Consider the following 14,956-nt stretch of genomic DNA (forward strand, 5'->3'; position numbering starts at 1 on the left):
GTGTTCAACGCAGTACCTCCAAGTTTCATAATCATGCGTTGCGGTGTCTGTAATTCGGTAATCACCTTTAATACTGTTTCAAGTGCGATTGTTCCTGCTGTATTTGCACTATTAGGTGGGACTGACTTACCACTTTGTGGTACACGTCACATTTTAGTAACACGCCTCGGCTTGTACCGAATACTGAGAATTCAGATGACTTTCTTCGGATGGGCCTGTTACGGATCGTTGGGCGACATTTTTCAATGCCGTTAGAAGGTTCAACTCTCCTGTGACTACTAACCAAAACATCTTCAGTCCTGCGATCGAAAAAAATCATCAGCAATGGTGGCCAAATACTTCCGGTAAAAGAAGTCACTCTCACTCCGCCAACGGTCCTGTCAAAGGGGGCGGAGGAGCGGACACATCCTCAGAGCACTCTCTTGTCCTTATGGTGGGTAACTGGCCCTGAAAGATGGAAGAATCAGCAGTGATCAACGGCATGACTCAGAAGGTAATGGAAACCAAAGCATCAATGAAAACGTTTCATGATGATCTCACCATTGTTAAAAGAAACCGGACTAGTCTCTCATTCAGATCTCTATGAAGGAATTGGCCAAGGGGAAGATGACTATGAGTAAAAGATGGAATAATCAGCGAAAGGATAACGTTCTACGAATTGGGGCGTGGAATGTCAGAATTTTGAATGTGCTACGGAAGTTAGATAATCTGAAAAGGGAAATGCAAAGGCTCTATCTTGGTAGTTGGTGTAACTGAAGTAAAATGAGAAGAACATAAGGATTTCTGCTCACATGAGACAAGGTAATATCGACAGCAACAGAAAATGTTATAACGATAGTAAGGGAAGTAAGATTCGTTATGAATATGAAGATGGGCAGAGACTGAGTTATTGCGAACACTTCAGTGATGTCGTGACAAAAAAATAAAAACACCTGCAGCGGTCCTTGTGATTTTATTCTATTCTGTCGCTACCAGTTTCAGCGCTTCATTGCGTCATCTTCAGGCTGTTTTGACGCTGTACAGGTTGATACGGTCCCCATACATAACCCATCAGTTGCGAATCCAGTATTGCTGGCAACTGATGGTTATGCATGGGGATCGTATGAACGCGTACCGCATCAAGACAGCCTGAAGAAGACGCAGTGAAACGTCGAAACTGGTAGGGACAAAATAAAATAAAATCATAAGGACGGCTTTAGGTGTTTTTGTTTTTTGTCACGATAGTAAACGGCCGTCGCCCAAGAGACGTACTCTTAAAAGCATGGACATACAAAAACATGAATAGCTAACCAACACCAACAAAATATTTAAAATATACATGCTGACGTAGCAAACAGGAGATGGAAAGATACATGAAGTATATCAGGATTTTGAATGAGTAATTCAGGTAAAGAGAAACGAAAAGCAAATAGTCTTCCGGAACTGAAATGCGCCTTTAGAGGAAGGAGCAGAAGAAATTGTGGGCTTGGTAGTAGAAATGAATGAAAAGGAAGGATATTGAATTCTGCAATAAATTTTGGTTACTAATACTGGTTGTTCTATTCAAGAGTCAGAAGAGGACGAGGTATACTTGGAAAGCTAAGGGAAATGTAGGATGATTTCAGTGAGATTACATCATGGTCAGGCAGAGATTCTGAAATCAGATACTGGATTGTAAAGGAAGAATTAGAATACAGAAGTATTGGGGAAAGAAGAGATACGCATTCTCTGAGGTTCTATACTATACTGCTATAATGAATACCTTAGATGGCAGTTCAGCTGAAGAGGAATGGACGTCTCTAAAAAGGGCAGTCACAGAAAATTGGGAATCAACACATAGGTACAGAAAGAGTAACTGATAAGAAGCCATCGGTGACAGAAGAAATACTTCAACTGATCGACTACAGAAAGAAGTACAAAAGTGATACAGAAATACAAGCCATTTAGGAACGAAATAAATAAGAGGTGCACCGAAGCTAAGGCGAAAGAATGCACGAACTATGCGAAAGATTCGGAAAAGAGATCATGGTCAGCACGATCGGCCCAGCATATAGAATATCCAAAATTATCTTCGGTGAATTTAAGAGCACTGGCGGTAACGTTAAGAGTGCAATGAAAATTCTGCTGTTAAATGCAGAGGAGACTGCGGACTGGTGGACAGAGTATACTGAGGGCCTCTATGAGGAGAAGGACTTCTCGGATGACTCTACAGAAGAAGAGGGAAAGGACTTGTTGGATGACTCTATAGAAGGGGGAATAGGAGTCGACAGGAATGATGATGATGATGTCTGGTTTGTGGGGCGCTCAACTGCGCGGTCATCAGCGCCCGTACAAACTCCCAATTCTTACACGGTTCAGTTTTTCTACAAACCAATCCAGCCACTGTCACGAATGATAATGATGATCATGAAATGATGAGCACAACACAAACCCCCAGTCCCCGGGCAGAGAAAGTCCCCAACCCGGCCGGGAATAGAACCCGGGAACCCGTGATCCAGAGCTGCGAACAGTCGACAGGGAGAGAAAATGGATGCAATACTAGAGTCAAAATTTAAAAGGGCTTTAGAAGAAGGCATAAATAACATTCCATCGGAATTTCTAAAATCATTGGTGGAAGTGGTAACAAAACGACTATTCACGTTGGTGTGTACAATGTATGAGACCGGCGATATATCATCAGACTTCCAGAAAAATATCATCCACACAACAGCCGACAAGTGCTAGAATTTCTGTCCAATCAGCTTAACAGTTCATGCATCCAAGTTGCTAACAAGAAAAATATACAGAAGAACGGAAAAAAATTGAGGATCTATTAGATGACGATCAGTTTGGCTTTAGGAAAAGTAAACGCACCACTGAGGTAGTTGTCACGTTGCGCTTGATAATGGAAGCACGGTGAAGAAAAATCAAGACACGTTCATAGGATTTGTCCACCTTGAAAAATCATTCGACAACATCAAATGGTGCACGATGTTCGAAGTTCTGGGAAAAATGGGGCGAGCTATAGAGAAAGGCGGGTAATGTACAGTATGCACAAGGACCAAGAAGGCACCTTACGACTCGAAGACCAAGAACGAATTGCTCGGATTAAAAAGGGTGTAAGACAGGAATATAGTCTTTTGGCCCTACTGTTCAATCTGTTCATCGAACAATCAATGACGGAAATAAAATAAAGGTTCAGAAGTGGCTTTAAAATTCAACGTGAAACGTCATCAATGATAAGCTTCGTTCAAATTGGCTCTGAGCACTATGGGACATAACTGTTGTGGTCATCAGTCCCCTAGAACTTAGAACTACTTAAACGTAACTAACCTAAGCACATCACAAACATCGATGCCGGAGGCAGGATTCAAACCGGCGACCGTATCACCTAGAACCGCTTGGCCACTCCGGCCGGCCGATAAGCTTCGTTAATGGCATTGCAATCTTCAGTATAACTGAAGAAGAACTATAGGTTCTGCTTATGAAATGAACACTCTAATGAATACAGAATATGGACTGAGAGTAAATCGAAGAAATACAAAAGTAATGAGAAGTAGCAGAAATGAGAACACGGTCTCTAATGACCTCGTTGTCGACGGGATGTTAAACACTAATCTCCTCCTTCTCCTCAGAAATGACATCAGTGATATACATAACATGAGAATTGAGGATCACTAAGTAGATCAAGTTAAGAAATTGTGCTACCTAAGCGGCAAAATAACTCATGACAGACGGAGCCAGGAGGACGTAAATAGTAGACTAGCACTGCAAAAAGTGCATTCTTTGCAAAGAGAAGTCTGCGAATATCAAATATAGGTCCCACCTGAGGAAGAAACTTCTGAGAATGTAAGTTTGCATCAAAGCAGCGAGTGGTAGTGACGCATGGACTGAGGGAAAACCGGGACAAAAGAGAATAGAAGTATGAGATGTGGTCCTACAAAAAATGTAGAAAATTAGGTTGACTGATAAAGCAAGAAATAAAGAGGCTGTCCGCGGAGCAGACGAGGAAACGAATACAATGGAAAACTCTGAAAAGAAGACGGGATACAATGATAGGACATCTGTTAGTATGTCAGAGAATAACTTCCATGGCAACAGAACAAGCTGTAGAGAGTAAAAATTGTAAAGGAACACAGAGATTTTAATACATCCAGGAAGTAACTAAGGTCGTATGTTGCAAGTGTTACTATGACGGAAAAAGATTGGCGCAGGATAGGAATTCGTGCCAGGCTGCATCAAACCAGACAGAAGACTGATGGCGCAAAAAAAAGTTTTTAGTCCGTAGGATGAGGGCCACATGAGACCCGAATCCTCGACTGGAAGGATGGTTACTCTGCGTTCCTTATTCACCGTCGTTTGAGCTATTCTTCTGCCACCGGTGGATGACTTTCTGAGTACATGTTGAGACTACGACTGTCAATGACGACGTAATTTTCCACTGTAATTTGGGGGAGAGGGGTTTAGACCACTGTAGTGTTCTTAAGAGTTGTTGATGGAGAACTCGTGAAGTAAAACTGCTTTCAAAAGCTTAGTTTACCTATTCGACCGGTTTAGCGCTATCATACCCATCTGCAGTTACCTTAATGTGTTTTATTATAGTATCAGGCTCGTCTTCATCATAGCTTACTGATTTATCTCATTGGTGTAAATTGTCTGGAGATGTAAATGAGTTTATACAACCGGAGTAAAATTAAATCATCCCATTTAATAGATTGGAATAGTAGCCTCAATAAGATTTGAATACGACAGCTTAGGGAAAAGGTCCCCTTTTTTTATAGAATTTAATATAAAAAAAGTATTCTGTTATTTCGAACGTTAAAGAAATGCCTTCATAAATGCACAGTGACGGCAATATAAAAGTTTGTGGCTAAAGTTGTCAGAAAAACTGAGTGATGAGCAATAAACGAGAAAGTTCTTTTTAAAAGAAATGAAAATAGTATATAAGTCTTTTATAAATCTTTCGATCTAGGACTCGATAAAAGTGAGTTGCAGTTCATTTAATGCGGATAACATCTAGTTCCTGTAGCATATCTGTTATGACGGAGATTAAACTCTTTCATTGTCATGCTGATTACAAAACCCGTAGCCTTTCCTTTACGGGAGTCATATTTTTCAAGCGTTTCATAAAGCTGCATTCCAGTGAAAATAATATACAGAGGACTGCGCAACAGATAACCGCGTCAATCAACGATATTTATTTTAAATTTTCGTTTGTGAGCTGTAAGCGAGAGAACAGCAGAAGCATTGACAGCAATAAAACTTCCCGACAGCTGACTCCGGATAAATACTGAATTTGATGCACAATATCAAAGAGCCAACTAGAAGGTGGAGTCAACGAGTCGAGATATTAATGAAAGAAAGAGTGGTAGCACACGCACTGGCGAATGTTGCCTCGATTCATGAAAAAAAAATTCTTCTCGAAATTTAGGGCAGAAAAGTCATGATAGGGTATGTGATGACTAAAGTTTCTACCCACGTCATTATTTGCACTGAACTTTAAATTAATGGATCTCAAAAGACTCTTAGTGAAGAACAACTGCCTCTTCATAATGTTAGTCAGTTCCCAAAAAAAAAAAAAACACACTGGTCGCTTTGTAGAGCTGTAGGTGGTGCCTAACTCGCATCAGGCGATCACGTGATCCTTCACCAGTGATAGAGTTCACGTGGTATGTAAGGAAAATACTGACAAGAATAAGTGTCAGGATGGTAGGGCATCTGTTAAAACAGCACACAGTAACTTCCATGGTAATGGAGAGAGCTGTAGACGGTTAGAACAGAGAAAGACGGTGATTGGAATACATTCAGCGGGTAATTCAGGAGGTACACTCCTGGAAATAGAAATAAGAACACCGTGAATTCATTGTCCCAGGAAGGGGAAACTTTATTGACACATTCCTGGGGTCAGATACATCACATGATCACACTGACAGAACCACAGGCACATAGACACAGGCAACAGAGCATGCACAATGTCGGCACTAGTACAGTGTATATCCACCTTTCGCAGCAATGCAGGCTGCTATTCTCCCATGGAGACGATCGTAGAGATGCTGGATGTAGTCCTGTGGAACGGCTTGCCATGCCATTTCCACCTGGCGCCTCAGTTGGACGAGCGTTCATGCTGGACGTGCAGACCGCGTGAGACGACGCTTCATCCAGTCCCAAACATGCTCAATGGGGGACAGATCCGGAGATCTTGCTGGCCAGGGTAGTTGACTTACACCTTCTAGAGCACGTTGGGTGGCACGGGATACATGCGGACGTGCATTGTCCTGTTGGAACAGCAAGTTCCCTTGCCGGTCTAGGAATGGCAGAATGATGGGTTCGATGACGGTTTGGATGTACCGTGCACTATTCAGTGTCCCCTCGACGATCACCAGTGGTGTACGGCCAGTGTAGGAGATCGCTCCCCACACCATGATGCCGGGTGTTGGCCCTGTGTGCCTCGGTCGTATGCAGTCCTGATTGTGGCGCTCACCTGCACGGCACCAAACACGCATACGACCATCATTGGCACCAAGGCAGAAGCGACTCTCATCACTGAAGACGACACGTCTCCATTCGTCCCTCCATTCACGCCTGTCGCGACACCACTGGAGGCGGGCTGCACGATGTTGGGGCGTGAGCGGAAGACGGCCTAACGGTGTGCGGGACCGTAGCCCAGCTTCATGGAGACGGTTGCGAATGGTCCTCGCCGATACCCCAGGAGCAACAGTGTCCCTAATTTGCTGGGAAGTGGCGGTGCGGTCCCCTACGGCACTGCGTAGGATCCTACGGTCTTGGCGTGCATCCGTGCGTCGCTGCGGTCCGGTCCCAGGTCAACGGGCACGTGCACCTTCCGCCGACCACTGGCGACAACATCGATGTACTGTGGAGACCTCACGCCCCACGTGTTGAGCAATTCGGCGGTACGTCCACCCGGCCTCCCGCATGCCCACTATACGCCCTCGCTCAAAGTCCGTCAACTGCACATACGGTTCACGTCCACACCGTCGCGGCATGCTACCAGTGTTAAAGACTGCGATGGAGCTCCGTATGCCACGGCAAACTGGCTGACACTGACGGAGGCGGTGCACAAATGCTGCGCAGCTAGCGCCATTCGACGGCCAACACCGCGGTTCCTGGTGTGTCCGCTGTGCCGTGCGTGTGATCATTGCTTGTACAGCCCTCTCGCAGTGTCCGGAGCAAGTATGGTTGGTCTGACACACCGGTGTCAATGTGTTCTTTTTTCCATTTCCAGGAGTGTAGATTGCAAGTGCTACTATGACATGAATAGGTTGGCTCAGTATAGGTATTCGTGGCGGGCAGCATGAAACCAGTCATTAGACTGAGGACTCAAAAATAAATAGATAAATAAGTAAATGGACTCAGATGAGCCAACGTGAAGTGAAATGGAAGAAAGGAACTACCAAGTCTGGATGTGCCAGTGACCACAGCGGGAATGCGTCTGACTGATATTGGTGTAACGGCGTAACAAGAAGTGGTCGTAGAAGGACAACGACTGGAGACTATTATTGCGCCTTGTCAATGACAGTCGATTTCGAGCCCAACAGGATTTGTTTTTGTTCAGTGAATGTAGGTCCACCTCAACCAGTTTACGAGCGAATATGTGAAGTGAACTACGTACAGTGGGAGTCTGATACTATGCAGGGTATTCGGCAAATGTTTCTAGCCAGATGGCCCCGGTCACTATCCTCCTCATGTAAAAGGAGTCGAGGGGAATGAGCTGACAGAGCAACGAAAGGCATCATGCCAGGACAATACCACAGTATCATCGTAACGTCCCGCTGCAGATAATCGTATCGTGGGTAACAAACAGAGTGATGTTTGTATCGGAAAGAAAGTGCATGGAAGAGGCTAACAACAAGCTGTAGCCGGTCAAGCCATCTATTCGACCAAGGCGCTCTTCCTTTCGAACTCTAAGAAGAGACAAAATGGTTTTCACTCCCCTTGGCATCGGACATTTATCAGGGACGCATGCTTATATCTTGCAGTCTGTATATCCACCGGAATGCAGTGTTCGCGGCAGCACACTCTCGGTGCAGCATGTTTTGACTTCGTTATTTCTATGCTAATAGGAGTGGAGCTTTAGGTCCTCCGAGGTGCTTAACCCTCAATTTGAGGAGATGACAGAGCAACAGCAAGAAAATGGTTGATACTTTGTTTGGCCTCACGATTCCTGTCTCTTATAAGTGAACGAAGGCTTTTTAAGGTATTTTCTGATGGCTGAGTCGTCATTACAGTTACATGGTTCAAAATGGTTCAAATGGCTCTGAGCACTATGGGACTTAACATCTATGGTCTTCAGTCCCCTAGAACTTAGAACTACTTAAACCTAACTAACCTAAGGACATCACACACACCCATGCCCGAGGCAGGATTCGAACCTGCGACCGTAGCAGTCGCGCAGCTCCGGACTGAGCGCCTAGAACCGCTAGACTACCGCGGCCGGCACAGTTCCATGGTCAACCATCCAACTTAATGCCTTCCTCCGTTATATCAATACTATTAACGTATAGCTACGGTATGATTAGATATACTGGAAGTTGTATATCAATATTTTATGACTCTGCCTGTGGTTACATGGTCTTTGCTTTTCGTGTTAACAAGCGTGCTACTAATAGACCAATACTACGATCCTGAGAAGGCTTGATGTCCACGCAAAACATCATTATTCGCAGATTCTCAGCACCCAGCAATATGGAATCCGAAGCCGTGTGGTGTGATCTGATTTTGTCTGTTTTAAAATTATTGAAAGCGCGGAGAGCACCGACGGCTGAATGAAGCCCTCAACCAAAGTGAATTAAGAATGTAGATCAAGTCGGACGTCGTTTGTCATCTTTTGGGGGTGTTTATCATACTAGGACTTGGACCCACTCACTTGGGTTCCCATGAACTCAAACAGGATCTTTATTTCAGTATCTTCGTTGACCTATGTTCGTAACTTATCCTACACTTTCATGATTTTCATGGATGAGTATACTTTGGATCTTCCCGTCGTCCACCATGTCAACAGATATGTTCACAGAGCCGAACGCAACCATTTCTCAACCCCGGTACTGCGTACCTGTACGGAATCTAAGCTTCAGTGATTCTTTTCAGCTCTGTATGACATAGCTAAAGAAACATCTGGATTCCATCCCTCGGCAAGCTGGAATCATTATCTAGGCGAAAGACGGCCTTAAACGGCATTAGCGTGATGTCCCTTGCGGGTGATTAAAGTTTCTTCCACGGCGATTATGCTACATAAAGTGGGCGTTTAACTTGGGTCTTTCCTAAATATTTCATCGCCAGAGAAGTAACGGTACGCCTCGCATTCCTATGAACCTGTTACTCAAAGAACATTAGTACATGCAAGAGAGTTCTCATTAGAAGGCGTTGCTGCAGCGTGTGTGCGACCCAGCACGACACTGATGCCGTTATATGAGCAGAGGCTGTGGGGAAGGCATTAGTGTGGCATTGGTATCTGTCCGACGAGCACGTGGTAAATACTGTAACGTGAACTACGGCTATGTACTATGAAATTCGTCTAAACAGGAGTTGAGTGCTGTTATTCTCCTTTTGAATGCCGAAAGACAGATAATGGTAGACATAGATCGGAAAATGAAGAATGTGCATCGGGAAGCATGTCTTTCGAAAACCACCGTTATGAACTGATGTGCCAAATTCCGTAATGGTCGCCATTCGACACAAGATCTGGGAGGCAAGCCTCATACATTGCTGACAACAACAAGCGGGCGACAGATGATGCGATTAGATCGAGCCAGCGCATAACCATTCCTGCGCTAGCGAACTATCTCGGCACAGCCCCGGTAGCGTACAACACATTATTTGGCTGGAGCTAAGCTTTTGGGCTTTCAAAAAAATGTGACCCTAAAATGCGTACCGTCAGACTCACAGTTGAAACATTAAAGGTTTTGGCTAGCTTCATTGTCTAGGGGCTAGGATAAGTAGTTGCCGTATTAAAAGCCAATTACTGCTGAGTATACAGTATACAATATGAATTTACACACGAAGCGATTGGTCGAGCGTTCCCATGAATCGGCAATTGCGAATCTTGAATATAACATAGAAATTTATAGAGGAAAGATTACAGTTAAATACAATCTGCCGGTAGTATTTTTAATGACTTTAAATGATGAGTACGATAGCAGAAGTACTTTTGAGAAAGCCGTTTATTGCTGCAAAACACTTATTGGTGTCGATGGTCCTGCAATTAAATAAAATATAAGGTGAATAACAGGGAAACAATAGATTCCTCCTTCACGTAATTAGTTATGAGCAACAACATTGCTCGTGAGATATTCACTTCAGAACGCACAATACGTCTTCCCTGCAGAGGCCACGGAAATCTCACAAGTGCACAAGTCAGCACTACGAAATATTTCTATCTCTGCGACCATGCGCAAACTGTTCAACACCGTTCGCGGTATTTCCAACGACCATCCGTCGCACCTTGAATTCCAGCATTCCCCCGTGTCCTAAGCGACCCAATGCACCTTTCTCACTTCCATACAGTCTCTCCATTGACTGCAGTATTGCGTACCGTATTAACAAGAGCTGTGATTGGCTAGAGCGCTCCCGCCATGCCTCCAAGCCAATGCACACTCACAAACATGTTGAAACACATATGAAAACCTGGATTTACATTTAATTAACTTGAAATTAAATAAATATTCCTACGGCTGGACCATAAACACGTTCTAACACATTATTAAATACATACACAAAAATAAATAAATATACACTCCTGGAAATGGAAGAAAGAACACATTGACACCGGTGTGTCAGACCCACCATACTTGCTCCGGACACTGCGAGAGGGCTGTACAAGCAATGATCACACGCACGGCACAGCGGACACACCAGGAACCGCGGTGTTGGCCGTCGAATGGCGCTAGCTGCGCAGCATTTGTGCACCGCCGCCGTCAGTGTCAGCCAGTTTGCCGTGGCATACGGAGCTCCATCGCAGTCTTTAACACTGGTAGCATGCCGCGACAGCGTGGACGTGAACCGTATGTGCAGTTGACGGACTTTGAGCGAGGGCGTATAGTGGGCATGCGGGAGGCCGGGTGGACGTACCGCCGAATTGCTCAACACGTGGGGCGTGAGGTCTCCACAGTACATCGATGTTGTCGCCAGTGGTCGGCGGAAGGTGCACGTGCCCGTCGACCTGGGACCGGACCGCAGCGACGCACGGATGCACGCCAAGACCGTAGGATCCTACGCAGTGCCGTAGGGGACCGCACCGCCACTTCCCAGCAAATTAGGGACACTGTTGCTTCTGGGGTATCGGCGAGGACCATTCGCAACCGTCTCCATGAAGCTGGGCTACGGTCCCGCACACCGTTAGGCCGTCTTCCGCTCACGCCCCAACATCGTGCAGCCCGCCTCCAGTGGTGTCGCGACAGGCGTGAATGGAGGGACGAATGGAGACTTGTCGTCTTCAGCGATGAGAGTCGCTTCTGCCTTGGTGCCAATGATGGTCGTATTCGTGTTTGGCGCCGTGCAGGTGAGCGCCACAATCAGGACTGCATACGACCGAGGCACACAGGGCCAACACCCGGCATCATGGTGTGGGGAGCGATCTCCTACACTGGCCGTACACCACTGGTGATCGTCGAGGGGACACTGAATAGTGCACGGTACATCCAAACCGTCATCGAACCCATCGTTCTACCATTCCTAGACCGGCAAGGGAACTTGCTGTTCCAACAGGACAATGCACGTCCGCATTTATCCCGTGCCACCCAACGTGCTCTAGAAGGCGTAAGTCAACTACCCTGGCCAGCAAGATCTCCGGATCTGTCCCCCATTGAGCATGTTTGGGACTGGATGAAGCGTCGTCTCACGCGGTCTGCACGTCCAGCACGAACGCTGGTCCAACTGAGGCGCCAGGTGGAAATGTCATGGCAAGCCGTTCCACAGGACTACATCCAGCATCTCTATGATCGTCTCCATGGGAGAATAGCAGCCTGCATTGCTGCGAAATGTGGATATACACTGTACTAGTGCCGACATTGTGCATGCTCTGTTGCCTGTGTCTATGTGCCTGTGGTTCTGTCAGTGTGATCATGTGATGTATCTGACCCCAGGAATGTGTCAATAAAGTTTCCCCTTCCTGGGACAATGAATTCACGGTGTTCTTATTTCAATTTCCAGGAGTGTATATATATATCAAAGGAACAGAAGCAAAAGTAGGCCAGTAGTGTAATGTGATTGTGCTTTCTAAAACACAATAAATATTTGACCAGTTTCTTCATGAATACTATATATCGGATATAAACAAAGACATAGATGAATAAATAAATTTATAAGCGTGCTGCTACCGTTTTTACGTGTAACTGTCGAGTACTTATGGCTTGACGCAATCAATAGTAATCGGCCACTTTGGCCTCCAGTAACTCATGTACTATTCAAGTTTCATGCCTGTAATTCATACGATTTTAGATTTACACTAATAGCTTTCTAAAGACACGTTGATCAACAAAATCGGATGAATTTTGAAAATTCGTTTCTGGGTGTTATATGTGCATAAATTACAATCAGATACTAAACTTTAAACTAATAAAGTGATTGAAAACTGATTAAAACATCAGAATTGGGATGCAAACAATGGTAATGTACATGTTTATTTTTAAGGTCTAATGATCCCTCTGGCTATTATTAATTTCTATGTGAACTGTGAAATGTGTGCCGTTAAGGTTTCACAAAGTACGCCATCTTTGGCACTCCCTGCATGCAAATCTCCTTCATCATCACAAAGCACAGTCCCTGACACAGCGTCAACATGGAGTCCCCAGCCACGCGGTCGGCCTGGACCAGACGCTGGGGCTGCCCCTCTAGCTCCGGCTAATGTTCGGCACCATGTGGTTGCTGACAATCCCCGGCTTACCGAGTGGCCTGTGCGGCCATGCTACCTCCGAACTTAGAATATTTTCAGGGCGCTACAACTCGCCCATTACCTAACACACCTCCAATTATTAAGATTCTGGCTTGTCAGAATGTTCAGAAGTAGCGCCCTTCAGTTCATGCAAGTACAAATAAAACAAATTACAAATAACAGAATTAAATGGCTAAAATGCCTGGCCAATAGTGGTTACAAAATTTTTGTAGTGGTGTGAGAACAGAATGAACTTCAAAATAAATTTAAACTAACACAAATTGTGAATGAAACGGCATATTAAATAAATACCTGCATTTCAGTTATGGATAATCTATCTTTATTGGACAAGAAATAATTTTTTTTAAATGCATTTTCACTTATGTGCGATTTTGTTAGCCATTCTTGTGCCACTCACTCAGCACCTAGGCGCATTCTTGCACTAATTTTTCCGTCGCACTACACATGCTCACACAGATATTAGCACGATGTATTGATCAACTCTCATCAGTCTTTTGACCAAGTACCTCACAGAAATGGTGTCTGTCTCTGAATTCCGAGCTCCACCGTTAACCGTGACAAATCTGACTACAACGAAAACTAAAAGTAGAAACCCGTCGACAATCCATTTCCGAAACCCAAAGAGGATCCTCGCTAAAGATTCTCTCCAATGGAAAACGATACTTTAGGAACAAAGTCGCAAGGCCAATGCCTAAATCACAGTAAGCTCAAATTCACACAAGCTCTATTTAATTGTCTTTAATAAATCCCTCCTACCTAAATGCACCAAAAATGCTTGCACATACAATTTCAATATCAATACCCTTCAAATTGACCACCAAATTCTTTGCCACGCACTTATACAGAGCACATAAGTCAATACATATTTTGCTTAAGTCCACGAGGTCACTGACCTCCAAGCACCCTCACTGCCTAAATTTCTTCCCCCTCTTGCAGAAATAAAACAAGTAAAACATATAAAATTATCCCTCCGAAATTACTACCACTAATTACAAATTAAAACAGCTTTCCATTTCTCCCCTTTCTCTATATACAGCATAAACTCCGTCACATTTATTAGACCTAAAGGTTTTGTGAGACAGGGTATTTTAAACGATACGCATTTTATTAGTTCGTGAGTTTTCACTTTTATAGAGTACTCGAATCGGTAACTTTACCAGGTCGATCCGAGAATATGTCCTCATAGCGGTACAACATCCCACACAACTCTCTTTTCCCCTCCTGATATACCCTTGACTTGCATCAATCACTTAATTCTGTTATGCATATCGACTTCCTCACTCCAACCCTCAGTAACTATGGTATGAGGAATCTGATTTTCATCTGTTAAATGTCTTTTAAATGTTACTTGCTCTTTTTCATTTTTAAATTCAAATTGTAGGCATTTCCCTACACAATTAAGCGAAGTATTGTATTTGCACAGGAAGTCTGTACCTAAAACTACTTCCTTTACTAGACCACTCACTAGAAAACATTCTGTCTCGAATTCATTTTCTCCACATTTAAATTCTAAAAGTATTGGTTGTTTTATTGGCTCACTCATACCACTAACTGCCGTTTTAATCCGAACGCTAGTGACTTGGAAGATTACTACATTGCTATTTTTCATCACTTTCATAAAACTTTCTGATACCGCTGACACATTACTACCTCAATCTAGAACAGCATCTACCACTTTTTTGCCCGCCTTAATTTGAATAATTAACTGTATTTTTTACCATTTTCTTTCATTCTGAATATTTCTACATTAATAAATCTTTTTTACCTCTCGACCCCGCTCTTCCAATTCTAGCATACACACATCCTGTTCTATCCATCCCTCAATCTCATACCGAAATAATTCATTAAATATTGCCTTCCCCTCAAATTCATTCCTTCCGTTTCTAAACCTCTAGTAATTTTAAAATTCTCTCGTTTCCACATATGCGGCACTAACGACTGTAACGTTCTGCCGTACCAACGCCAATCAGTCCCACTAAAATCTCGCTCCTCCTTCATATACCAATTCGTACGAACTTCATTACACAAACTATCCCCATCCACACTATTTACTTCAGCCCTCTCTAAATTTTCTATTAGTTCTTCCATACA

The sequence above is a fragment of the Schistocerca nitens genome, chromosome 5 (genome assembly GCF_023898315.1).
Source record: "Schistocerca nitens isolate TAMUIC-IGC-003100 chromosome 5, iqSchNite1.1, whole genome shotgun sequence".
Classification (NCBI taxonomy): domain Eukaryota; kingdom Metazoa; phylum Arthropoda; class Insecta; order Orthoptera; family Acrididae; genus Schistocerca; species Schistocerca nitens.